Consider the following 14,020-nt stretch of genomic DNA (forward strand, 5'->3'; position numbering starts at 1 on the left):
TATACCTCAAATCACAGAGACACATTTACTTATGCAGATTAGTATCTGAGTCAAGATGGGTAACACTTTATAATAGCGTTCAGTTGTAAGTCATTTATAAGTGGTTAGTTCATGATGAACTTATCATTTACAAAACATTCATAAATGATTAGCAAGTGATATACTAATATTTTATGTATGTTTTGTAAATTCCGTTACCAGTCATTTACAAGTGATTAGTAAATGATTAACTAATGATTTATGAAACATGACTATGCATTCATAAATGATTAATAAGTGATATGTTAATTATTGTATGTATGCTTTGTAGATTAAGTGGTAACACTTTAGAATATTGTATCTTACTTACTGCATAACTAATAAGGAATTATTGAGGAACTAATAGATAATTATTTATTAACACTTAAGTCACTACTGTTAACTACTAAGGAAGATGTGTTAACTAATTAGTATGTAATATAATTGTATGATTGTGTTACATTTCAGTTAGTTAATAACTAATGAATTATGTCATAACTCTTGAAGAACTATTATTAAATATCTATTAATTAAGGTTCAAGAAAAATAACTTAGAAGTAACTACTAATGAACAGTCATACACAGTGGTTACAACAATAAACCGTTTTATTGTAGCAGTGGAGTGGTTGATGAAGTACACAAATCAAGTACTTGAGTAAAAGTACAGATAACCCAATAAAATATTACTCCAGTAAAATGATAAACTTTTGGCCTATTCATTTTCAAAATTACCTTAGTAAAAGTACAAAGGTAATTACTTGAAAAGTAAAAAGCACTGATCAATGTTTTTTATTTTATTTTCTAGCCAGTTTTTGTCACAAGTTTGTCCTGTCTTGTTTTGCACTTGGGTGTTTGTTTTGTTGAGCCACGTGCTCGTGTTCATTGTTAGCCCCGCCCTTCTTGTTATCTTGTTATTGGTTTAATTCTTTCCACCTGTTGTCATCGTTACCCTCTTTTGTTTGCTTCCCTATTTAGTCTCCTTGTATCTGTTGTACTGTGCTGTTACGTTGTCTATGTTCTTGTGTTTGTTTCCCAGTGTTTTGGTTTGTTTATATTATTCTAGTGTTTTCCCCCGCGTGGGAGTTTTGTTTATCATTGTATTTTGCTTCTATTTTATTAAAATCCCATTTTGGTTTTCTGCAATTGAGTCCTCAGTTTTGTTTTTGAACCCAGTCGTGACAGAACGTAACAGCCATTTTGAGGACTCAGCAGAATGAGCATTCGTGTGGTTCCCCCCGCTACAGCTCAGGAGAGACTAGAACTCCAGCAGGCGTTGGTATCGCAACGCCAGCAGGGCTGGGAGATAGGATGCTTCGCCCAGTTCTTCTGGACAATGGCTAGGGGATTGAATTACCATGATGAAGCTCTTAAAGAGGCATTCAACCACTGTTTGGATGATCCCCTTCCTCAGTGGGAGATGGATGGTTTAAGGATCCTGGACTTTTGGAAATTCACCAATTACCTGCGGCATCGCAAGGATTGGAGGATCCTGCCACCATTAGAGACTGACGGTATTGACCAACTTACCTATCCTTCTTTGCCGAGTCAAGTTTTTCCAAATTTAACTAAAAAACGAAGGTTGAGAAGGAGGAGAGCAGCTAAGACTGCTGCATCAGTCTTTGTCTCCATCGAGCCAGTTTTTGTCACTCCAGAGGCTGCAGAGACTGTTCACGTAACGTCTGTCCAGCCAGAGACGGTTCACATCACGTCTGCGGAGCCCGTGTCTGTTCCTGAGCCGGAGCCAGTGTCTGTTCCTGAGCCGGAGCCAGTGTCTGTTCCTGAGCCGGAGCCAGTGTCTGTTCCTGAGCCGGAGCCAGTGTCTGTTCCTGAGCCGGAGCCAGTGTCTGTTCCTGAGCCGGAGCCAGTGTCTGTTCCTGAGCCGGAGCCAGTGTCTGTTCCTGAGCCGGAGGTGCCAGTTCCAGTGCCTGAGCCGGTGGTGCCAGTTCCAGTGCCTGAGCCGGTGGTGCCAGTTCCAGTGCCTGAGCCGGTGGTGCCAGTTCCAGTGCCTGAGCCGGTGGTGCCAGTTCCAGTGCCTGAGCCGGTGGTGCCAGTTCCAGTGCCTGAGCCGGTGGTGCCAGTTCCAGTGCCTGAGCCGGTGGTGCCAGTTCCAGTGCCTGAGCCGGTGGTGCCAGTTCCAGTGCCTGAGCCGGTGGTGCCAGTTCCAGTGCCTGAGCCGGTGGTGCCAGTTCCAGGGCCTGAGCCGGTGGTGCCAGTTCCAGTGCCAGCTCCAGTTCCAGTGCCTGAGCCGGTGGTGCCAGTTCCAGTGCCTGAGCCGGTGGTGCCAGTTCCAGTGCCTGAGCCGGTGGTGCCAGTTCCAGTGCCTGAGCCGGTGGTGCCAGTTCCAGTGCCTGAGCCGGTGGTGCCAGTTCCAGTGCCAGCTCCAGTTCCAGTGCCTGAGCCGGTGGTGACAGTTCCAGTGCCTGAGCCGGTGGTGCCAGTTTCAGTGCCAGTTCCAGTGCCTGAGACGGTGGTGCCAGTTCCAGTGCCTGAGCCGGTGGAGTCTGTTCCAGTGCCTGAGCCGGTGGAGTCTGTTCCAGTGCCTGAGCCGGTGGAGTCTGTTCCAGTGCCTGAGCCGGTGGAGTCTGTTCCAGTGCCTGAGCCGGTGGAGTCTGTTCCAGTGCCTGAGCCGGTGGAGTCTGTTCCAGTGCCTGAGCCGGTGGAGTCTGTTCCAGTGCCTGAGCCGGTGGAGTCTGTTCCAGTTCCTGAGCCGGTGGAGTCTGTTCCAGTTCCTGAGCCGGTGGAGTCTGTTCCAGTTCCTGAGCCGGTGGAGTCTGTTCCAGTTCCTGAGCCGGTGGAGTCTGTTCCAGTTCCTGAGCCGGTGGAGTCTGTTCCAGTTCCTGAGCCGGTGGAGTCTGTTCCAGTTCCTGAGCCGGTGTCGTCTCTGCCGTGGCCGCCCGAGGGGTCGTCTCTGCCGTGGCCGCCCGAGGGGTCGTCTCTGCCGTGGCCGCCCGAGGGGTCGTCTCTGCCCTGGCCGCCCGATGGACAATCTGCTCCACCCTGGCCGCCCGATGGACAGTTTGTTTCTCCCGTCCCGCCCTGGTCTGTCCCTCCCGTCCCGCCCTGGTCTGTCCCTCCCGTCCCGCCCTGGTCTGTCCCTCCCGTCCCGCCCTGGTCTGTCCCTCCCGTCCCGCCCTGGTCTGTCCCTCCCGTCCCGCCTCCCGTCCCGCCTCCCGTCCCGCCCTGGTCTGTCCCTCCCGTCCCGCCCTGGTCTGTCCCTCCCGTCCCGCCCTGGTCTGTCCCTCCCGTCCCGCCCTGGTCTGTCCCTCCAGTCCCGCCCTGGTCTGTTCCTCCAGTCCCGCCCTGGTCTGTTCCTCCAGTCCCGCCCTGGTCTGTTCCTCCAGTCCCGCCCTGGTCTGTCCCTCCAGTCCCGCCCTGGTCTGTCCCTCCAGTCCCGCCCTGGTCTGTCCCTCCAGTTCCGCCCTGGTCTGTCCCTCCTGTCCCGCCCTGGTCTGTCCCTCCTTTCCTAGTGGAGCGTCTGGTAGCCGCTCCTTAAGGAGGGGGTTATGTCACAAGTTTGTCCTGTCTTGTTTTGCACTTGGGTGTTTGTTTTGTTGAGCCACGTGCTCGTGTTCATTGTTAGCCCCGCCCTTCTTGTTATCTTGTTATTGGTTTAATTCTTTCCACCTGTTGTCATCGTTACCCTCTTTTGTTTGCTTCCCTATTTAGTCTCCTTGTATCTGTTGTACTGTGCTGTTACGTTGTCTATGTTCTTGTGTTTGTTTCCCAGTGTTTTGGTTTGTTTATATTATTCTAGTGTTTTCCCCCGCGTGGGAGTTTTGTTTATCATTGTATTTTGCTTCTATTTTATTAAAATCCCATTTTGGTTTTCTGCAATTGAGTCCTCAGTTTTGTTTTTGAACCCAGTCGTGACAGTTTTAGTCATTCTTCAGCACTAATAAGAAAGATAAGTGCAGACATTTACTAGGCTATATATTGATCTGCAAATAAGCAAACTTTTTATTTAATTAGCAAAATGTATCATAATGTATGAAAACGTATCTATTTTACAAAGGTTTAGATAATACCGTTAATAATGTGTTTTTTTACAGTAAGTTTGATTTGAGTCAGAAGTATGTGGTAATTCTGTATTAATTACTAATGAGTTCCCTATATTCTCACTTTAGAATACTGTTCTTTAGAATAGCCTACCAGGTAATTCCTGAAGAAATATCTAATAATTATTTGTTAATTACCAATTAATTTTCTTATATGTTCACTTTAGAATACTGTTTCAGGTTATAAGTAGCCTAATTCCTGGATAATTATTTGATAATTATTTATTAATTACTAATGAGTTCCCTATATTCTCACTTTAGAATACTGTTCCAGGTTCCAAGTAATTCCTGAAGAATTATCTAATAATTATTTGTTAATTACCAATTAATTTTCTTATATGTTCACTTTAGAATACTGTTTCAGGTTATAAGTAGCCTAATTCCTGGATAATTATTTGATAATTATTTATTAATTACTAATGAGTTCCCTATATTCTCACTTTAGAATACTGTTCCAGGTTCCAAGTAATTCCTGAAGAATTATCTAATAATTATTTATGAATTACTAATATGTTCCCTATATTTTCAGTTTCCCTCAGTCATTGCCTCAAACATGAATTTACTCAATGGCATTCTATGCTGAGGAAAACAGACACACACAGTACTGTATATAAAATATAAAAACTAATCTGAGGTTAGTTTTGTATGACTGTTCATTAGTAGTTACTTCTTAGTTATTTTTCTTGAACCATAATTGGTAGATAATTAGTAGTAGTTATTCAAGAGTTATGACAGAATTCATTATTTATTGATTAACTAACTGTTACTTAACACAATCATAAAAATATATTACATACTGATTAGTTAACACATCTTCCTTAGTAGTTAACAGTAGTGAAGAAGTAGTTAATGAATTATTACCTATTAGTTCTTCAATAATTACTTATTAGTTATGCAGTAAGATACAGTATTCTAAAGTGTTACCGATTAAGTTATAAGTCATTTACATCTGATTAGTTAATGATTAACTAATCATTTACACAACAAGACTATGCGTTTCATAAATGTTTAACAAATTATATATATTTTTTGTATGTATGTAGCAATTAGAGAGTGCAGAAAGTTGTAAATGCCTTGAATACACGTACAGATTATTTGTAACAGGTAAGTAACAGAGTTCAACACAATGATGTGTAAATGCATGAATAAATCATTTATAACACTTTCTGCGTCCCCCTAATCAAAAGTGTAAACTATTCATCACTTGTAAATGTCTTACACATCATTCGTAGATTACCACTTCAAGAATCAATAAGGCAAAATATCTACAAATCTTATCTTCAAATGATGTGTATTATTTGTTTTATATGGTTCCTTATTCTTTATAGGATATATAAAGAACATGCATTACCCTGTGTAACACACAACAAAATGGACAACATAACCATTAATGTGGCAGACAGCAAAGGTAATGTTGTCATGCTAACGGTTTCCAAGGATATTGCTGAAAGGATGCAAAATGGTAAGTAAACCGCAGAACTGTGGAATAATTACAAGTCACCAATGATTTGTGCAAGTGTTTTATTTATCATTTATTTCCCCAGATAAAATGTTCCTTTCTTCTGTCATGGAGAAAGTATCAGCTGTTGAAACAAAACAAGGTACACATTTCGTCGCTGCCCGATGAAACTCACGTATGTACAAAACGGTAACTTTTCAGGAAGTGAAAAAAACACTGTAATTTCAAAAGCAGTTGAACGTAGCGTTGTCATACTTGGTACGGCATCTTTAAATTTAACCATATTCTTGCCAGTGTAATGATATAATCCACATTTGACCAAAATCGAGTTTAAATGGACATTATGTGCATATTTTACAGTAACGGTGGTCGATACGCGTTCTTCCGATCATAAATTAGAATGACCAAGTCGTGTTTCATATTGGCAGATGAATAGTCTACGTCTCAGTTTATTAAATACGCTCAGTTTATTAAATGTCTTTTGCAAACTATGAAGGGACAATGAATCAATACACTGACATGGCAATGCTAGACATAGGGCTGGGCGATATGGCTGAAAACTGTATCACGATATAAGTGTTTCATATCGGTCGATATCGATAATTATTGATATTTTTTATGACATATTTAAAATAAGGACCAGTCCAGGAGACAAATATATTACATTTAAAGATTTTTTATTTTAATCTTAACCTACCTCTGATTATAATCCCATCAGTTATAAAGGCAGAAATGTCAACACGACCATGGAAAACTCAAAAGTCTTTCTTCTGTTGAAAATAAAGGTTATTTGGAAGAATGACCAGCAGTTGATGTACCCCAGTGACAGTGATGTAGTGGTGCCTGGAGAAGTGGGTATACTCTTAATTTATGCCTCAATTTTTTTTAAGCGCCCCAGGAAAGGATGAACGCACTGTGTTATAAACAGTGATGTAAGATAGTCTTGCATATAAGTTCACCCCAAAATGGGCCAGAATAGTATTTACACATTATCACTTAACTTTTGCTGCTTGACTTCACAGAAAAAGGGTCATTATACAATTAATATTAGCCACAGAAGAGGTGCAGTTTTTGTAATTAATACTGGCTTTTAATTATTTATTAATACTAAATAATTATGAATTTTGAGTGACTATTCCTTAGTCCATCCACATATGAAAATTGGACGACTATTCAAGGGATCACTGCAGCACTCTTTAGTGGGCGCAGGGCCATACGCAGGGTTTTATAAAAACCAAGGTCCCAAAAAATATTTTGCTAGGGGGGTTCGGGGGCATGCCCCCTTGAGAAAATATAGATTTTCCTGATTTCGACATGTGCATTTTAAGGTGTTTTGAAGACCAAGATAAATGGACAACAGTAGCTTTTAAAGCATGTCAGTGGGCAGTAGCATGAAGTAGCCAATTTTATCAGATATTTTTAAACATGAGAATCAGTTTAAATGTCGCAATGAATGATCCACACTACAAAATGGAAATGCAGAATGTTTTTGCTTATTGTTGACAATACACAATCACATATTCGAAACGGGAATGGCCTTAAATAAGAAATGGTTCAAGGATTATTTTGCATAGATGTTACATTTCAAACAAACGCCAATGCAATCCTTCTGTGTCCAGACCAGAGGCATATGAGCAATTTATTTGAGTATCAAAGATCAGTTTCAGCTACTTTTCTTTCCTAAATTAATCAATGTTTTTGGACTAATATGTTCATTTAATCAATGGTTCAATTGCTCATTCATAAAGACAGTCACTTGTGCCACCTTCTGGCTTAATGATGCAAGTTGCGCAAACACAGACAAGCGGAGTGATACAAACAGTGAAAAGTCTAAGTGCTGATACTGGGGAAATATTCAAATACATTCGAGGTAACGTTATACAAATACATTTATACATTGTAGGCCTATTTATAATAATAATGGCAATATATTTAATATGGTGCTTGTGTTGTTAAATTGAGCTTATAGTTTCCACTGTCTTTGATCAAACTTTTTATTTCTGTCGGTCATTTAAAACTTCGATCGAAAAACAGCTGTTCAGTTTACTTTAGTAGCTAAACTTTAGCTACTTGTATTATCGTTAACTCAAGCGTGAAGCGTCGCGTTGGGATTCGCGCTCGGCTCGCGCTTCTGTGAGTGAACATAAATCCCGCTTGCTTTGATTGGTCTCAAACATTTTGACATTGACGAGCGTGTGTTTGAGTGCTGAAGCAGCTCAGATGAGAAGGTCGGTTATCGTCGCGATGGGCAAATCATTGCAGCACCAAATTAGAGTTAAGTAGGCAATTATTTCACAACTTTCATTATATAGGCTAAACTAAAAACAATTACTGAGGTCCGGACCTCGGGGACCTCAATGGTGGGTACGACCCTGACTGGGTGTTTTCACACGCACATCAGAGGGGATTTAGAAGTGGGTATACGCAATGCCGACTGAACAAGAAGTGGGTATACGCCGTATACCTGCGTATATCCTGCACTACACCACTGCCCAGTGACTTCCATAGTATACTTTTCTCCTATGGAAGTCAATGGGGACCAGCTACTGTTTGGATACTATTTTCAAATTATTAATATTAGAAAATATTAGAAGGAAATTAATACAGGTTTGGAACAACATTAGAGTGCGTAAATAATGAGATAATTATTAGTGAACTATCCCTTTAAGGACAAGCGGCAGCGAATTTACTGTATTACTACTGTCTCTTTAAGAGCTGCGCGCAACGCGCCTATTATAACTTGTTACACGCATTTGAGAAGCAGATTTTCTCAAGTTTGCTTTCACTTTAGACATATCCGACTAGTTTATGTAAACCTTGTGTGTATATAACAGTATTAGCACAATAAGACTCGAAAAGATAACTTAGTCCAGTATTCAGGCGCTGGTAGACAGGCTTTTAGTGCATGTGAGCTTCACATGTAACGTTACGCGCTGAGAAACGCACACGCTAGAACAGGCATCAGCACGCGAATAACAGAGAAACTGACGACGGTCTTGCATAATCTGCAGACGACATTGGTCTGACTAAGGTCAGACTTGAAGTCGGGCGAGCTGACTTTTCCTGTTTTATCAACAATCGCTGCTGCACTCATTTTCTACTTTACTCATCTTATACTTTCACTCTACGCCGGTTCTGTTACTGAAGAATCCAACACGAGACAACAATATTGCGCAACCATACTGACTGGCTGTTAGCGTGTCACTTTCTACGTTGCTATGTTACTAGAGAGTGAGTGCCTTTGTTCATGCAATCAAACTTGCTTTCTTCCGACGGAAAAAAAAATAAAAATTTGTTGAACGTTTTATCGAACGCATTTTTTATTGATATTGATTACGTGTCTATCGCGATACATATCGTTATCGTTTTATCGCCCAGCCCTAGCTAGACAGATACTTTGTTTTGCACAGTCCTACCGTAATTTTGTCACTCCTCTCCACTCCTAGATGTATGTCTGGCGTCAGGAGGGAAACGGTTACCTCGATAAAGTTAGGCCTACTGTAAAGTCTCACCAGGCTATGTTTATTTGGCACTGTATTGCAGAAAAGAAAAGTGAAAATGAAGTTGCAGTTCCAGTAAACTTCCTTCTTTTCCAGTACAAAACAAAACAATACTAGATTACTTGCGTAACCTCGGTTCTCTCTAGAAGAGAGAACGAATATTTGCGTAAGCTAGCTTACGCTACGGGAAAAGTCATCTTTTTCTCGAGATACTGAAGCCAAAAAATTAACCTAATTTTTCATATATTGTCAACGCAGTGACCCGTGCAGCTCAACAGAGCTAGAGCGGGCAATACTGCGCGCTCATTGGCTGCCGCGCGACAACTGCTTAAGCCTACCAGTGAGCCCCGCGTGACGTCGTGCCCTCGCGCGTCACAGCCCGCCAGAAGGGGCGGCGTCAGAGCGTATATAAGGAGGGCTCGGAGGCTAAAATATCTGGTTTCTGTCGAATGACAGGGTTCAGTTCTTGGTCCCCTCCTCTTCTCCATCTACACTACATCACTGGGACACATCATTCAGGCACACGGCTTCTCCTACCACTGCTATGCTGATGACACACAGCTCTTCCTCTCGTTTCAACCAGATGATCCCACAGTAGCTGCACGGGTCTCAAGCTGTCTGGCGGACATCTCCACATGGATGAAGGAACATCACCTGCAGCTCAACCTGGCAAAGACTGAGCTTCTCGTCCTCCCTGCCAATCCATCGCTACAGCACGACTTCACCATCCAGCTAGATTCATCATCAATCACCCCATCAAGGTCGGTCAGAAACCTTGGAGTAACGTTTGATGACCAGCTGACCTTCAAAGATCACATTTCAAAGACAGCTCGATCATGCAGGTTTGCACTGCACAACATCAGGAAGATCAGGTCTTTCCTAACTGAGCATGCAACACAACTTCTCGTCCAGGCCCTGGTCATTTCTAGGCTTGACTACTGTAATGCTCTTCTGGCCAGACTTCCAGCATGTGCAACCAAACCCCTACAGTTGATCCAGAATGCCGCAGCTCGCCTTGTCTTCAACGAGCCCAAGAGGGCACACGTCACTCCACTGTTCATCTCTCTGCACTGGCTACCTCTCGCTGCTCGCATCAAGTTCAAGGCATTGACGCTTGCTTACAGATCTATCACAGGCTCAGCTCCCTCCTACTTTCACTCACTCCTACGAGTCTACATCCCTACCAGACGCCTACGATCGGTCAACGAGCGACGCCTCGTGGTTCCATCACAGAAAGCCACAAAATCACTTTCCAGAACATTCTCATTCACAGTTCCGTGCTGGTGGAACACACTCCCCACCCTCATCCGGAATGCAGAATCCCTGACAACATTCAAAATACAGCTGAAAACCCATCTCTTCCATGAGCACTTAACCTCTTAAAAAAAAAAATTGCTTTCCCTTTGAAACATCACTTATCAGGCTTATGCTACTCTGAATAATGCCTGAACTTCGTATCTTGAGCACTTCTTGCGTTGTTGTTGTTTTTGCCTCTTCATGATGACTCGCTTAATTTAGTCCTAACTTGTAAGTCGCTTTGGATAAAAGTGTCTGCTAAATGACTAAATGTAAATGTAAATGTAAATGTAAATGAATGAAGCAACATGAGCTCGAGGCGTGAGCACGGCAGGGAACGCAAATACTCGTTCCCTCTTCTAGAGAGAGCCGAGGTTACGCAAGTAACCTAGTATCGTTCTCTTACGAGAGGTTCTCTCGTATTTGCGTAAGCTAGCTTACGCTACGGGAACCCCATTGTCAACGCCGTGCGCGCCTTACATCCACACACATTCCCGGAAGCCCGGGAAGCATAAGTGGAAAGAACAGGTGGCCAGCGGGGCGGGCCAATACACTTTCAAAAGCACCCATAGGGAAGAAAGAGCGGCGCAGCCGGTCTATATATATATCTGACATTCCCCAGTGCAGCTCAACCAGGAGAGCTAAATTGAGTGACTAGCCTGTGCACACATGAACAGGGCCTATACCCGACTAGACTGACAAAAGTTTAGCCTGCAAGGTGGGAACTTCCAGGTTATAGAACCTAACAAATGTAGAGGGGGAGGCCCAGCCGACGCCATACAAATGTCATGAATAGAAATTCCTCTGGACCATGCCCACGACGAGGCCATGCCTCTGGTGGAATGAGCCTGTATGTCCAAGGGGCACTGCAGGTCTTTGGACGCATAAGCTGTTGCAATAGCGTCCACTATCCATCTGGATACCGTCTGTTTCGAGGCGGCGAAACCCTTGGTGCGCCCTCCAAACGAAACAAAGAGCTGCTCCAAAAGCCTGAAGGTGGCGGAGCGTGTGACGTAATGCCTTAGAGCCCTGACAGGGCAAAGAAGGCTGCTGCCATCCCCACTGCCTGACGGCAGGGCTGAAAGGGAAATAATTTGAGCTCTAAACGGAGTACCCAACACCTTGGGGACATAACCGTGCTTTGGTTTGAGAATGACTACCGAGTCATTAGGTCCAAACTCAAGACACGTAGCGCTCACTGACAGTGCATGTAAGTCGCCCACGCGTTTTACTGAAGCCAGGGCTAACAGAAAAACAGTTTTGAACGTCAGGTATTTCAACTCCGCCGAGTCTAGGGGTTCGAAGGGATGAGCTTTCAGGGCCTCTAGGACCAAAGACAAATCCCAAATGGGTACCGAAGGCGGCCATGGAGGATTCAACCTCCTGGCTCCTCGGAGGAAGCGGGTGATGAGTTCATTTCTTCCCAATGCGCGGCCGCGCGCCGATTCGGTGAGCGCAGCAATCGCCGCAACATAAACCTTGAGCATGGAGGGGGACCTGCCCGCATCCAGCAGCTCTTGGAGGAAGTTCAGGACCTGTGGAACTCCACAGGATTGAGCATTCAGACTCTTACCCACACACCATTTGTTAAACACTGACCATTTAGACACATAGAGCCGCCTCGTCGAGGGGGCTCTGGACTGCGCGATCGTGTTAACTACCCCTTCTGGCAGATCAACGAATATCCGTTGATTACCCACGCATGCAGAGACCAATGCTCTGGATGGGGATGTAGAATTGAGCCTCGGGCTTGAGAGAGAAGGTCTCTCCTCACCGGGATCGGCCACGGGGCTGTTTCTGACAGCGCCGTCAGCTCTGGGAACCAAAACCAGTCCCGCAGCGCGTCTCCCTGATTTTCGCTATCACTTGCGGCAGCATCGAGATCGGGGGAAAGGCGTACAGCGGGCCGCTGGGCCAAACTTGGGCCATCGCGTCCTCGCTTTTTGAGAAGAACCTCTGGCACTGAGCATTCTCGCTCGTGGCAAAAAGGTCGACTTCTGCTTTGCCAAAGCGACGCCACAGCGTTTGTACTGTCTGGCCGTGTAGAGCCCATTCCCCGGGGGGAACGTTGTCTCTGGACAGCCTGTCTGGTCCATCGTTCAGGCGACCGGGCACGTGCGCGGCTCTCAGCGAGCGCAACGAACCCTGAGCCCAGATCAGAAGACGCTCTGTCAGAGCGCGTAGAGTTCTGGATCTGGTTCCGCCCTGACGGTTCACATAAGTCATCTTCTTCATTTATATAATAATAATAATAATAAACTTTATTTTATATAGCGCCTTTAAAAAGCATCTCAAAGCGCTTCACAAAACATAAAACCTACAATAGAACAAACAATGCAAAAATAAAACAATGAAATATATGATAAATAACAATAATATAGCAATTATAAACAGTTATATAAAAGCTACCCTAAACAAATAAGTTTTCAGGGAAGATTTAAAAACACTAAGAGATTCAGCTTGCCTAATCTCCACAGGCAAGGAATTCCAAAGTTTTGGAGCATTCGCCGAAAAGGCCCTATCACCCATGGATTTAAGTCTAGTATTCGGGACAATTAAAAGGCCAGTTTCCGAAGAGCGAAGCTCACGTACTGGTGTGTATGGGGTTAGAAGTTCCGTAATATAAAGAGGTGTCAGACCATGCAAGGCCTTATAAGTAAGCATCAGAATTTTAAAATCAACACGGAATCTGATAGGCAGCCAGTGTAAGGATTCCAGTACAGGAGTAATGTGATCCCCAGTTCTGTTACCCGATAGAATTCGAGCAGCTGCATTCTGTACTAACTGTAATTTGTTAAGGGTAGCTTTTGAGACCCCGGCCAGCAAGGCATTACAGTAATCAATTCTAGAGAATACAAAGATGTTAATTAGCTTTTCTGCCACAGGAAGTGATAACATGGGACGCAATTTGGCTATATTTTTTAGATGAAAAAATGATGTCTTAACAGTACTCTGGACATGAGGAACAAATGTTAGGTTACTATCAAATATTACTCCCAAGTTTTTTAATTTTGTTTGAAATTGAAGTGTAGAACCTTCTACACTTAAAGTTGGAGACTCAGCCTTACGTAGCTGGTGGGGCGAGCCAACAAGCATTACTTCCGTCTTGTCACTGTTCAGACATAAAAAATTACTAGACATCCATTCTTTTATCTCAGAAATACATATAGAAAGATAGGACACAGCCACATTAACGTCAGGTTTTGAATGTATATAAACCTGTGTGTCATCTGCATAAAAGTGAAAACTGAGACCAAGTGATCTTAAAAGTTGACCCAGAGGATAAAGGTATATGTTAAAAAGTATAGGACCCAAGATAGAACCTTGAGGAACACCAGATTGCACTACACCAATAACAGACCTACAACCACCCATAGCAACAAACTGCTTTCTATCAGAAAAATAGGACTTAAACCAGCTTAGTGCAGTATCAGAAACACCAAAAACAGACTCTAACCGAGCAAGTAAAACATTATGATCAACAGTGTCGAAAGCGGCACTAAGATCAAGAAGAATTAAAATAGAGAGACAGCCAGAATCCGAAGCAATTAGCAAGTCATTAGTGACCCTAACTAATGCGGTTTCAGTGCTGTGGAGTCTCCGGAATCCTGATTGGAGGGGCTCATAAAGATTATTTGCAGCTAGATGGGAATGCAATTGAGTAGCGACAATTCGCTCCAAAATTTTGGCAA

The sequence above is a fragment of the Scardinius erythrophthalmus genome (assembly GCF_964197995.2).
Source record: "Scardinius erythrophthalmus genome assembly, chromosome: 13".
In the NCBI taxonomy this organism is placed as follows: Eukaryota; Metazoa; Chordata; class Actinopteri; order Cypriniformes; family Leuciscidae; genus Scardinius; species Scardinius erythrophthalmus.